This window comes from Corvus moneduloides, chromosome 3, assembly GCF_009650955.1.
Source record: "Corvus moneduloides isolate bCorMon1 chromosome 3, bCorMon1.pri, whole genome shotgun sequence".
Taxonomy (NCBI): domain Eukaryota; kingdom Metazoa; phylum Chordata; class Aves; order Passeriformes; family Corvidae; genus Corvus; species Corvus moneduloides.
In genome coordinates, this window is record NC_045478.1 from 111,976,852 (window position 1) to 111,990,741 (window position 13,890).

Genomic DNA, 13,890 nt, shown 5'->3' on the forward strand with positions numbered 1-13,890 from the left:
TTTTGTTATTTTTTGCCTCTCAGAGTTAAAGTTGGATCAATGTTGGTCATTGCATTCTGGAGAATGCTGTAATGTTGACATTTGGCCATCAAGAAATGCTTTGTGAGTGTTTTTGTTGAGTCTTCATTCCAGGACTTCTGAATAAAACAGCTAAATCCTGAAATACCAACAGAAGTTGGAAAGCAAACCTGATCTAGCTGATGTTAAATGACAGGCTCTTTCTTTTCCAGATTGTCTTAATTGCTTGTAGTTGATCTTCCTGTATCCTGTCTTTAAAAGCTGCTAGTTTTGAGGATTGTCACAACTGCATTTCAGCAAGGTCCGTCCAGTCTTGATGCTGTTCCAGGCTCTGTCTCTGAAATGCTCAGAACAGACTTTTTCTTCACTTGAGCATTCCCCAGAAGTTCTAGTTTTCATGATCCCTTATTTCCTAATGTTTTAGGATGTACTTTGGTTATATCTGAGGTGTGTCTGCCTTCTCTTCCCCTATTCTATTGCGTTGGCTTTTTAAAGGAAAGTTGTGGCTGGTTTGTGGTATGATAGGCAAACTTTACATAGGGTTATACTGGCTCTTCTGAATTCAGGAATGTGAGGACTCTGGGCAAAATCTGGGTGATTTTTCTCTTTGGTTTGTGGTAAGTGAAACTACAATTTAGAGCTCTTTAAAAAAATCAAATTCTTAGAAACAATCATTGTCATTCTGTATCTGAATGGAAACACAGATGGAAAGAGAAACAAGATTTATAGGAAAAAACTTGAGTTATTTTGTTTTGAATTATTTCTTAAAATGAAAAGCTGAATCAAGACTTCTCAGATTAGTAAAATCCAGCATTTTGACATCACAGAAAAAATAAAAAAATCCCCCAAACCAACCCATTTATTTTTTTTCCCCACTGAAAACGTAAAGTCAACAGCTTTGCACACTAGTGTTTAAAAGTTGTATTTTGTCAGTGGGTTCTGAACTCTGAGATTTGGTTTTCTTGGGGCTGCTCTGTGGTGTGGCTCCTTCCTCCTTGTGCCCTAGTTATTCTGATCTCTGCCTTTGGAAATTGCTCAGAGGTATTAGTTACTTTTCCTGTCACTATTGCCAGACCTTATCAGTCCTGCTAGCTAGCTGCTTATCACTGAAATAAGCAAAAGTTTGCTTTGTCATCTACTAGCTGCCAAGTATCATTCACAATCAATTTTTTCTACTGCAAGATGGACATGAAACACCTGCTAATTTCAGGCTGGTTGGTAAATCCCTTTGGACACTTTACAGGAGGCTACACACAGGCTGTTCCTTCAGTCCCCATTCAAAATGTGTGAGCATTTTCAAAAGGTGGTGTCGATTTCTCTGTGACCTGCATCCACACTTAGTGGTCCAACTTTTGGGATTGCAAAGGGAACCTCATTTTCCAGAATCTCTGTAGCTCATCCCTGTTATCCTGTCATGACCTACACTGCATTTAAAAATAATTTTGTATTAAGCAATGAAGATGCTAGGTTGGCACGCTTTTAAAAAATAAAAGCAGACTGTTTTTAAAGTAGCATGGCAATTACCATGCCAGTTGTTGCTGATGATTCAAAATCTCTCCCTCCAAGTTTCAGGGAGCCTTGTTTGTTGTTAATGCTTCTGCTGAGGCTACAGTGGTTATCTGCTCTGATTCACTGGTACAACCAGTATCTGTGAACTCTCTGAGGACATTCTTGGCAGCTGCAGGACATAATTACCACATTTGAGAATATTTTTTAGGCATTTGGATCTATGGCTGGCTTTTCAGGTTGCTCCCCAGCTAACGAATATGTTACTGGTTTGACACAGTTGACAGCTGGCTGTGCTGGTGGCTAAAGAACTGCCTCTGGGGCTGTCTCAGAATGAGGTTAATGACGGGCTAGATAAGTTCCCTGCATTTCCTATACATCATTTACCTGGAATTGTGCTCTTCACTAGGCTTTTCCATGATGACAAGGGACCTCACCAAACTGCCATATTTACTGAATGGTGCAGCTATTCTGCTGGGCCAAATTGGGGTTATTTACTGCGTTTGTTTATTTTTTGTTTGTTTGAATGAGTGACAACAGGAGCAAAAAATCTCTGCTCTGAAAATGCGCTGTTTCAATAAAGGAAACATCCGTTTTGGGCTGGACTCATACTTGTTAACTGTCTGAGCATCCCTTTTCTCTCTCAAGTTATTATGATCCACAAAGGAGTGTTTGTACTTGAGTGTGCTTTTGGTTTTCTTGCTTCCTCCCTACAGGGCTTCTGGAGACCATGACTAATGATGGATTTGTGAAGCTTCTGTGTAGATCCCATGTCTGTAAGTGCCTCACACATGGAAGTTTAATAGCTATTTTTCTTGTGATACTTCATTTGTGGTCAGCTGTGCAAGGTGAAGAGCAATCATAATGTTGATATGTGGTGCTGATGTTTCAAACAGAACCACAGGAAAATAATTATATTTGGGGAGGACAGCACTAAAGGGATTTTTTTTTTTCCCTTAAAGCTTTTCCTTCTCTCTGGGATGGTTGAAATAGTTAAGTCATTTTAAAAACAAATTCCCATCCTCCCTGATTTAAGATCTATTCCTGCAGTATGTATTGAGTGAGGGAGATACTGTAGCATTTTTATGAGGGGATAAAATATTGGCTTAATGATAATTTGGCAAAGTTTCAAGATATCTGAGAAGACTTCCTGGAAATTAAAAACAACTCAAATGTAAGAGAAAATTAAGCTAGTGACCCCAAGTACAAAAGGGGAAGAGCTCAGACATCCATTCTTCCCTGCTCCTTGATTTATTCTGTCTCTTTTCCTTTCCTTTCCTTTCCTTTCCTTTCCTTTCCTTTCCTTTCCTTTCCTTTCCTTTCCTTTCCTTTCCTTTCCTTTCCTTTCCTTTCCTTTCCTTTCCTTTCCTTTCCTTTCCTTTCCTTTCCTTTCCTTTCCTTTCCTTTCCTTTCCTTTCCTTTCCTTTCCTTTCCTTTCCTTTCCTTTCCTTTCCTTTCCTTTCCTTTCCTTTCCTTTCCTTTCCTTTCCTTTCCTTTCCTTTCCTTTCCTTTCCTTTCCTTTCCTTTCCTTTCCTTTCCTTTCCTTTCCTTTCCTTTCCTTTCCTTTCCTTTCCTTTCCTTTCCTTTCCTTTCCTTTCCTTTCCTTTCCTTTCCTTTCCTTTCCTTTCCTTTCCTTTCCTTTCCTTTCCTTTCCTTTCCTTTCCTTTCCTTTCCTTTCCTTTCCTTTCCTTTCCTTTCCTTTCCTTTCCTTTCCTTTCCTTTCCTTTCCTTTCCTTTCCTTTCCTTTCCTTTCCTTTCCTTTCCTTTCCTTTCCTTTCCTTTCCTTTCCTTTCCTTTCCTTTCCTTTCCTTTCCTTTCCTTTCCTTTCCTTTCCTTTCCTTTCCTTTCCTTTCCTTTCCTTTCCTTTCCTCTCCTTTCCTCTCCTCTCCTCTCCTCTCCTCTCCTCTCCTCTCCTCTCCTCTCCTCTCCTCTCCTCTCCTCTCCTCTCCTCTCCTCTCCTCTCCTCTCCTCTCCTCTCCTCTCCTCTCCTCTCCTCTCCTCTCCTCTCCTCTCCTCTCCTCTCCTCTCCTCTCCTCTCCTCTCCTCTCCTCTCCTCTCCTCTCCTCTCCTCTCCTCTCCTCTCCTCTCCTCTCCTCTCCTCTCCTCTCCTCTCCTCTCCTCTCCTCTCCTCTCCTCTCCTCTCCTCTCCTCTCCTCTCCTCTCCTCTCCTCTCCTCTCCTCTCCTCTCCTCTCCTCTCCTCTCCTCTCCTCTCCTCTCCTCTCCTCTCCTCTCCTCTCCTCTCCTCTCCTCTCCTCTCCTCTCCTCTCCTCTCCTCTCCTCTCCTCTCCTCTCCTCTCCTCTCCTCTCCTCTCCTTTCCTCTCCTCTCCTCTCCTCTCCTCTCCTCTCCTCTCCTCTCCTCTCCTCTCCTCTCCTCTCCTCTCCTCTCCTCTCTTTTCTTTTCTCTTTTTTCTCTTTTTTCTCTTTTTTCTCTTTTTTCTCTTTTTTCTCTTTTTTCTCTTTTTTCTCTTTTTTCTCTTTTTTCTCTTTTTTCTCTTTTTTCTCTTTTTTTCTCTTTTTTCTCTTTTTTCTCTTTTTTATCTTTTTTCTCTTTTTTCTCTTTTTTTCTCTTTTTTTCTCTTTTTTCTCTTTTTTTCTCTTTTTTCTCTTTTTTCTCTTTTTTTTCTCTTTTTTTTGTCTTTTTTTTCTATTTTTTGTCTTTTTTATATTTTTTCTCTTTTTTCTCTTTTTTTTTTTTAATCCCCTTTTGCTAATTATCTCCCCTTGACCCTGGCTGCTCTCATTACAGGGTGGAGGGGTAGTTTGGTGTAAATTTGCTCTTACCATATCTGCACATTTGTAATTTTCCAGGGGTTTTGTTTTTTGATGATGGTGAAACTTACTGTGAAGCTTTCTGAATTGAGCAAATGTGTCTGAGGCCAAACCCCCTTTCTGCTTGCAGTGTGAGGGCTGAGGAGAGAGACACTTTCTCTGAGAGAATTAAATTCTTTCCTGTACTCGAGCCATTTGCACCATTTTTCTACAGGAAAATGTGTAAATATATGGAGGTGTGCAGGATGTCATAGATATTTTTTTGGTCTTCCTATTGCTGCTGCCTGTATATGGTTCATCTGAGCAGACTTCTCCATGTTATTCCCTCTTAAGGACCTGAGCTGATCCTCCTAGACATCTTAGATGTCTTATTTTTGGGATCCGTGTGAGTTTTTCCTCAGTTGGAAAATATAGAATCAGACTCACTAGACCTCTTGTAGCATAAGGAATAATTCCTTCTTTATCTGTGGAGCTCCTGACCTCACTGCTGGGAAAAGTGGAAGGTGTGGTAGTTGGAGACAAGTTTCTTGGTCTTGTTTTTCAGGAGGGTGGAAAGAGATTTTGGCATTTGGACATGCGGAGCCAGACACACCATTGACGTGTTTCATTTAATCACATCAGTCAGATAGTGATAACCTTTGATTCCTGCACAGCAGACATGCCGTGAGAACTGGCTGTGCAGAGCCATCAGAGAACATCTGATTTTAATCCGTTGTATGATTTAGCCTTTTAGAAAATTGCTACTTTTTAACACCTCCATTCTGTTCTCTTCCCATAATTCTGGGGAAGGCTGGACTGGGATGGAGCATATGACACAGAAGCTTGGGAAAGCTGAGAAAGCAAGGGAAGGGATATCAAGAAATAGGAATCAGAGTAACATTTGGTGGTGGTGTTGAAATGTGTGTTTGGGAAAAGTTTCCAATCTTTATAGCTACAGATCACTGTGGATGTCACCCAAATGTAATGGATGCTGGAGTCTGCTGTCAACCTCAAACAGCAGCTGTTCAGGGTGTGCCCCACTGCATTGGTTTTAGCTCTGAAACCCACTGTTGCTCATCCAAGTGATTTGCTTTGGTATGGAGCACAGAGAGGGTTCATGAGCTATGCTTGGAGCCTAGACTAGTTTTAAGTTTGTCTTGGGGAAGGCAGCTGGTCCTATGAAAAGCTCTGGAAATGCTGGTCCCTGCAGGTCAGAGCCATGTTGTGCAGTACATCAGCCTGAGGTCTGCTGGCATCATCTGTAAATCCCACAGATGCCAGCGGTTCAAGTGCTGATGGAATCCAGCTGATAGAGCTGTCATTCACAGCATTGACCCTGGTCCCTGATAAAGGTCAGCACCAGCTTTCAGGTTTCTTTCATTTATTTATTTATTTTATTTCCATGCTAACCCCTCAAAAGCAGTGATTCAAGCCTTGTACTATGACCTGTTGTTACTTGCTGTTCCCATTCTTAGCCTCTTAGCTCATGTTCTGCCTGTCATCTGTGTGCTCCAGAATGTCTTTTGGAAACTGCTGTAATTACCTCACAGAGCCTGTGGAGTTGGTTTCTTGTCAAAGCTCAAGTGGTGAAACTCTCCTTTTTTTTTTTAGATGCGAATTACAGAAACTTATTAGAGAGACTCTTAGTCCCCCCTTCCTCATTTCTTTGTCTTTTCACTGGATATTTTATTTTCTTTCATGACGTGCCTTTTAAAACAATTCTATGCCTGCCATGTATGTCTGTCTACTACTCTGTCTTGAAGAACAGAGGTCACTGAGAAGAAGAGGATGTTGTCCACTGCTTTGACAGCAAAATGCTTCTGGACAGGATGCTCTGGATACGCCAGCTGTGTCCACTCCGAGACTTGAGCTCTTTGGAGGGAGGCAATGATAGAATAATGTTAGTGGAAATCTTTAAGAATAAATAGGCTTTGGTCCAAGCCAGTTCTGCACTAGAACTGGGCAAAAAAGGTAAGATTTCATGGAGTGTCTCCCCAGATATCTAGGCATTTACTTTGTGCCCACCAGCCACTTGTAGAGATGCCAAGAACTGGTTGTGTCCAACACTGTTGTTGGCATCACCAAGATCTATGCAGAGGCTGTTGGAGTGTTTCCTCCAGTAAATGCCCCTTCTGTACTTAAATTCAGGGATAAACTGAGCTCATGGTTCAGCTGCCAAGATAAGCCACCTAGCCTGGATTTTGTGCCTGACTTCTTGCCATCCCTAGGAACACAGGTGTCTAAAGTTGTGGGAACTTTTCCTCCCTTTAAAACAAGGATACCAGCATGCCCAGTCTTAAAAAACATAAGTTAGTCTACATTCTATCTTTGTATTCTTATGTTGACACGAACAGAAAAAAGAGGTGAGCTGAGGAAGAGGAGGAAATTCTAATTCTAAAATTCTGAAGTGGAATTTCAGGGTCTGATTGGCTGTCTGTTTTGTTTTTCTTTTTTTCACTTGAGGAAATTGTTCAGAGAACTAACTTGATGTCTATGAAATTTTGGATAATCTCTGAAAATATGTGTCAGCTACATAAAAAATCTTGCTTGTGGGATTCAAGTAATTAGGATATAAGTAATTAGTAATTAAGGAATTAAATAACATTGTGAGATTTCAAAAACTCTTTGGGGAGGCTGAATGATGTTTCTCAGTGTATTTTGTTTGTTATAGTCCTGTTTTGCAGTGTGTAGGTCAAATATTAGTTGTGCCTGTTTAGGCAGGAACTTTGGGTGGGGGGCAGAGGGCTTGTCCTTGGTGTGCAGAACATATTTCCTGTCAGTGCTGGCTGATGGTCTGTGTGTCCATGTTTCACATGATGTGCTTCCCCTTGCAGCTCTCAATCCTTTTAAGGCTCTTCTCTCATTTAGTGGCAAGGGTTAAGCATTCAAACGTCCTTTTCCTGCCTTTCTATTGCAAAAGGACAATTTCTTTCAAAAGCAGAAAGATTCAATTTCCTTGACCCGAGGAATCCAGTTGATGTATCAGGGAACCTCAAATGCCTGGCAGCTACCAAAAATTTAGCTTTGTATTTGCATTGTTGGCTCTGAGCTGTGGATCTTCCGAGAGCTGCTGTGGATGCAAGCAGGCCATTCCCAAAAGGTGAACAGAATTTCCTCTCACCTTGAAAAGGGATGGGGAGGTGTGGCCATATATAGCTTTACAGACCTGAGCATCCTCTGCTGATCCGATTTAATTAGAAGGGAAAAGAATATCACTGGGTTGTTTGTTTCTTTTTTTTAAATTGCAGCCCCATAGAAATTCAAGACAACTGTCAGAGATTCCATCAGAGGGAAAATGACAGTGGGGAAAAAAGCTAGAAGAAGCAGGTAGACTTTTTCTCACTAGACTTCTTATGTATTATATTCTTGACAGAAATGTGCATTACGCATACATGCAGTATAGTTTTGTATCCAGAAATTCACACCAGGGACTTAAGATTTCAAAGAGTTTGGACATTTATCTGTTGTAAATGTAATTGTATCCAGAAGTAAATAAGACTCTGCAATTTATAGGCACTTTAATCTTACACTATTTATGGACACAGGATTGCTTAGAATAATGCTGCCTTATTTTATACTGATGGCATTGTATTTTCACCACTGTAGTACGGGTTATTTCAGCTGTGAACCTTTATCAGAGTCTGTGTGTTTCTAGAGGGTTATAAACTGGCTCGTGTTGTCTCTGAAGCAACATGAACTCTCAAGCTTGGAAGAACATAGTTAAAAATTTAAGATCCATCAGTGTACCAAATATTTATGCTTATGGATAAATATAGAGGATTCTTTCCAAACATGGGTGGGTGTGCTTGTATGAATGTCCTGAAGAGAGAGTTAAAATTAACAGCAGTTTATCTGATTCTGCTGTTTGTTATGTAAGGAGAGAGAGGGTGCACTCAGAACTAAACAGAAATACTTCTAAATTCAGAGAAAGTTGCTGTAAATAGACCCAAAATCCTTCCTTCTTCTGGGAACTTGTCCACGCACAGTGCTATTCTGTCTCACCAGGGCAAGGTGGATGTGTTGTTGCCTAGCTGGACTAATTTCTGGCAGGCTGTTAGACTGCACAAGAGCACCTGCAGGTGTAATATTTTAGTAAGAAACAGGGCTTCAATTTCTAGCACAGAAATGGGCTGGTAGAAGCGATGTTAACACAAGACAGAGTGTACCTCTTTTCTAATTCTAATATGCTGGCTTTTAATCAGCAGTGGTTTGACGTCTGCTGCTGAATAACAGTGAAAGAAGAGAGTTGCAGAATCAGGGCCCAAGTTTCTTAGCTATTGTAGCTGGGGACAAAAGAGACACGTCAGGTCACTTTAGAGTAAACAGTGGGGTTGGAAAGTGAGGTGAAATGGAGAAAATGTTTTGGATCTTCATCAACCCACAGAAAAATCTCAGCTGTTGAGTCAGCAGTAGAGAGGTTTGCACCTAACTTTAGCCCTTTTTTCCTTCCTGCTGTGCTGGCTCAGCTGCATTTGGATGTACCATGGAGGCTTTTCTCAAATGTGAGGTTTGTGCAACTGTCTCAGATTTTTCTACTTACTATCTGCAATTGCTGCCTCTTATTCCCTTAAACAATAACCTTCCCTACCCCACAATGCACATATATATGTGTGTTTATATGTATCTACATCAGCTCCCCATGTGCAAAGACAGTGTTCACACTCCGGTGTGCCGGTGTCTAGACAGGTCAGTTTATAATTGTCTCTAAGTGCTGACTCCTGCAAATGGGAACATTGTTTATCTGCTGCTTGGTGACAGTCAGAGATTCTTCTGAAGCATCATAGAAAATCAAATAAATTACTTCAAATCTTATCCTTAGTGGTAGAATGTACATTGATCAGTGTGAGGAGCCAACACATCCCTGTCGGCAAGTAATAGCCTCTGGGAAGTAATTTTTTTGAACCAAATAGGTGAACAAACCCTGTAAATGGTGATCAGTAAACAACAAAATTCCCCTGTACTTCAATATCAACAAGGATACCATCAATTCTCCTGCTGTTCATTTTTACCATCTCTATTATTCTGTGTTGTGCTGTCCTTGCCTCATATGGTGGCAGTTCATTGTGTCAGATATTCTTGCTTTTCAGTAAAAGTAAATAGATTTTTGATTTAGGATAATTTATGTTTAGCAATAGAAGAGAGTGTTTTATTTTCTCCTTCTCATTAGATACAATTTTTTAAGGTGTTTGCATTTGAAGAAGAACTTTTTCCTCTCTCTTCACATCCTCCTGCCTGTTCAGGCACTTGAGTGCCTTCTCATTTGAAATAGCTTCTTGTTTTTTTTTTTTTTTTTTAAAAAAAAAGAGGTCTTAAAGGCTAATAACCCCCCAAATTACAATTATCAGTATTTATCAAAGTAAAACGTGGTGTCATGCTGCATTTGATACAAAAGCATCCAGCTGAATATTCTATTAGACAGGTCCTGTGAAGTTAAAAAGAGGACCGGGTTGAGTTATCTCACCATGGGAGGAAAAAGGCATGCACAATCAGATATTTAACACTCCTTTGCAATTATGGGAATTTTTATTCTCTCCCTGGTAGGAAACATAGCATTTTACTGCAGTGTTTCAAGTTTGCCTCCAATGGTATCTGATAGAAGTGCTTTTATCCCCTGAAGATACAGTACAAAATACAAATCATCATTGGTTTTATCTCAGCTGGAGCTGCCTATTTTCTAAATGAGCTTACTCTGTGCTACTGCCCATCAGGCACATTTTTCATCCTTCATCCCCACTCTTTTACTATAGCTGGGTTTAAGTCCTTTCTTCTGTCCTTTGTTCCTTCAGCTCAGCGAAGTAAACAGCAGGATTGATCTTACACTGCATTTTGGTATTGTTCCAACTGCTCATCAATAGACATGGGCTGGGAATGCACTGACTGGAAAAGAAGGGCAAGATTGAAATTCACTTTTTGTTCTTTGTGCCTTTTAGTGTGCAGCGGAATGTCCCTAATCTGAAAGCTGCTACACTGACTGCCTATCAACATGCAAATTAATCATCAAGTGACGAGTCCCATATTCGCTCGAAGTAAAAGTCTTTAAAGGTATCTGTGCAAAAAAAAGTGGGGGGGGGTGGGGGGGGGAAGTAAAAAAGCCTTTTTTTGTTTATTTGTTTTTCTAATGTAGTTGCTGGTGACTGGTATGGGGAACAAACATGGGTTTTGAATCTACTCCCTTGTTTAGTCAGAAGCCTAATGCTTTGGAAGCATCTAGGTAGGGAGGGAATCTTTTGGTATCCTTGTAAGCAAGACAACTTAAACTAAAGATTACCTGTGGTTAGCAGCAAAGCAAAGGAGGGATTGCAAACAAAAGCAATATCATGACTGCAAATTATTTGTACCTGCTTTCCTGGGGAAAGACATTAGAAATAAACTTACAAATGCCGAATGCCATCGTTTCTCATTTTTTTGAGCACACAATGTTTCCGCTTGTAACTTTTCCCTGGGGTCTTGAAGGATTATAATTGAATTCGGGGCTGTAGCAAGAATATACAGTACTACTCTGTTTTAATATCCATTGACTTTTATATGGCAGTTTGATAGAATGTTTGAATGCAGGAAAAATGTAGGTATTCTTTATGGAAGACTAAACAGCTGGCAGAGAATAACTGAGGGCTGGAGAAGAGCTGGCTTACATGTATGAGAGCTGTTCTAGTGCGCTTATCTGGCTGTTGAGGAGCAGTATTTCAGACAAGGTTTCACGTTCCATCACTGTTGGACTGATAAATACATTGCGCAAGAAATGGCGCCAACCTGTGTCCCAAACTGAAGTAGTTTAATTAATTATCATAGCACTGGATGTATTTCATCTTCCTGTTCTTACTAGTTCTGCAGGATGTATTCTTCATCCTTGCCTGTGTGATTAGTCCCAGCCACAGAGCTGTAGGTATTCTGAAATCTTGAAAACTTTATTTATTTATCTGCCTTGCCCACTATATGATCTGAATCTCTATCTGCATCTTAGAAAGGAGGAAGAAATAAGAAAGGATTGCGTGCTGGTCTCACACCAGAGACCTACCCGCATCCAAAGTTGCTCATAATTTTTGTGTTAGCTTACATTTCTTTCAGCCTTCTTGTTCTGCACCCAGGGGTAAAGTATCCTTTGCTATGTAGATAGGGTTGTAATTTTCATTCTTTCTTGGAGGCAAAAATGTTTCCTCCTTGTCTATCTCTGGAGGAATCTTTCAGAAAAGGGGAAAGGAAAAAAGAGAGAGAAAACCAGAATGTTTTATGCTGAGCTAGGTCTGAGCTGTGAAGTACATGTAACAGTCCCAAATCTCCCGCAGTCGGGGAGTGAACACTCTGCCTTGTGCCAGGGTGCCTGGTTTCTGGGCTTATGGAGAGCCCCAGGAGGGGAGGGAGCAGTGTGGTGTGAGATGGAGGTATGAGCAGGGAGGCCAAACCCAGTGAGAGGAATTAAAGTCCCAGACTGGACATGGATGTGAAGGAAGGTGTGAGTAGGTGTTTGTCCCTATAATAATCTGTTAATAGCTGGAGCTCTGCCTGCAGGCTCTGAGCTCACCTTTGGCTTCCCACTGTTGCCTGGGCTTGCTGTCACCCTGCTGCATGGAAGCAGTGGTGGGTGCACAAGTGGGTTTACACCTGGGCAGCAGGAAGAGTATTGTCATAACTAACCTATTACGGCACCAATTGGGAGTGACTTCCAAGCCAGCTGAGAGCCTGGCTGCAGGGGCTGGGGCTCTGCCTCAGTGCTCATTGTGGGGGCAGGCGGGTCTGAGGGAGAGAAAATCTGAGCACACTGAGGAGAGTCTCTCTGTGGCTCTGGGGCCAAAAGAATTAGTGCCTTTAAAAATATAAAAGAGATTTCTTCTTAGCACAAGAATAAAGGCTCCTGAAGATTTCCATGGGAACAAATTCTAGTGTTTTTAATTTGTAAAGCAGTGGCATGTTATGCCTTTGTTCAGTTTTAGGGGTCTTTGGGGTTGTTTTCTTGTTTGTTGTTTTTCTTAAGTGGAGTGGCCAGCTTTCTCTTACCTACCACCAGCTCAAACCAGCAAAGTTTGCAGCGTCTCTTTTAAGCTGGAAGTAGATATCTTCATCCTCCCTATCCCAGTGTTGTCCTTTGGCTGGGCTGTAGCTGAGCTAGAATCCTAGCCTCCTTCCCAGTTGTCAGCAGGCACTGCAAGGTCCATATGCAATGGGGAGAGCTCCTGCTCATATGTGGATGTGTGGGCTGTTGTGGTGGAGCTGCATCCCACTTCTGCCTGCTCAGTGCCCCACTTCCAGAGGGCACCTGGCTGCTGCCCAGGACAGCTGAAGCTCTTCTCAGCTGTAAGTCACCTTCTATGCAAGACACCAGGCTCTGGACTCAGCATGAAAGGTCACAGGGTTTGTTTGCAAGCAGCCAAGCCAGGTAATATCTGTACATACACAAACACAGGTGCATGCTGATTTTCCTCCTGGGGGGGTTTCAGGCAAAGCTTTGGTTGCAGTAGCATGTCTGTAAACTGATGACATGCTGGGGAGGAAGATGTAAGCAGTAGCATAACCAAGACCTGCATCTAGGCTTGTTGGAGTCCATCAGTGCTTATAGCCAGGCTTGAGGTTTGAAATGGGCCTCGGTCAAGGCTCTGACTAGTCCTTCCCAGCAAGGATGTGCTCTCTGCTGAGAGAAAGCTCATTCAACAAGGTTGGCAGGACAACAGAGTGCTGACATGTCCATTAAAATTAGTGAGATGTCCTTCCCTCTGCCTCTGCTGCTGGCCTGATCCTTGTGAGCTGTCTTTGTCAGGAGCACCATAGTGATAGGAAAATCAGTGCTGCATATTAAGAAGGATGTCACATAAAGCCGGAAATCTTACGGGATCATTGCCTATGCACTCTTTTGCTTTCCTTTAAGCATATGGGTCATGCTCTAAGAATGGTACTCCCCAATTTAGTGCTCCCACTGAGAATCTCCAAACCTTGCTTGCTCCCTCCTACTTTGCTTCCCTCTGCAGTGGGATGGAAAGGAGAATTGGAGGCACGAAAGGTAAAGATCATGGATTGAGAAAATAACAATTTACTGGAAACAGCAATGAGATAAGAAAATAAACAGCAACAGTACTAATGACAGAGGGTACAAGAAAGAGATGAATGATTCCCAAGGAAACCCTCTGACAACAGACAACACCCAACTGCTCCCTCTCCATGCTATGCCAACTGGAAGAGACCCCTTTTCCCTGGAAGAGACTTCCTTTCCCCCAGCCCCGGCAATGACATGAGGTGGTATAGAATATCCTCTGGGTCCTGGCCATGTCCTCTCCTGGTTACTGCAAAAATTAACCCTGTCCTGGCTGGAACCAGGACAGTATGTTGGACTAGGAGAGAGGCAGGCATTACTAAACCCATCCCCAGATAGGAGTAGTGGGAGTAATGAGCAGTAATTTTACTGTCTGCCACTGTTTCCTAGACGTTTGAGTGAAACAATGACGTTAGATGGCTTGTGGTACCTGGCTTCAGTGCACTGTCTCTAAGCCTGCCTGGTTATATACTTTCTTAAACAACTGCAGGCATTTTCCACTTACTTGTGCAGGGTCCTTGTTTCTGTAACCTCTGAATTTTGTGCATGCCAGTGGCATGGAGCTTCCTGGCTTCTCTCCGAGATGCATTAACCCAG

The 13,890-nt window shown here is 41.9% G+C and overlaps 1 long non-coding RNA gene across 1 annotated transcript in view; it reads left to right on the forward strand.

Annotated features, from left to right (window-relative positions):
* Positions 1-10,209: 10,209 nt before the first annotated feature.
* LOC116441541 overlaps positions 10,210-13,890 on the forward strand; it is a 70,279-nt gene continuing 66,598 nt past the window's right edge. The window contains exon 1 of the long non-coding RNA XR_004239123.1: positions 10,210-10,316. This is a non-coding gene — a long non-coding RNA (uncharacterized LOC116441541). The remainder of the gene's footprint in view (positions 10,317-13,890) is intronic.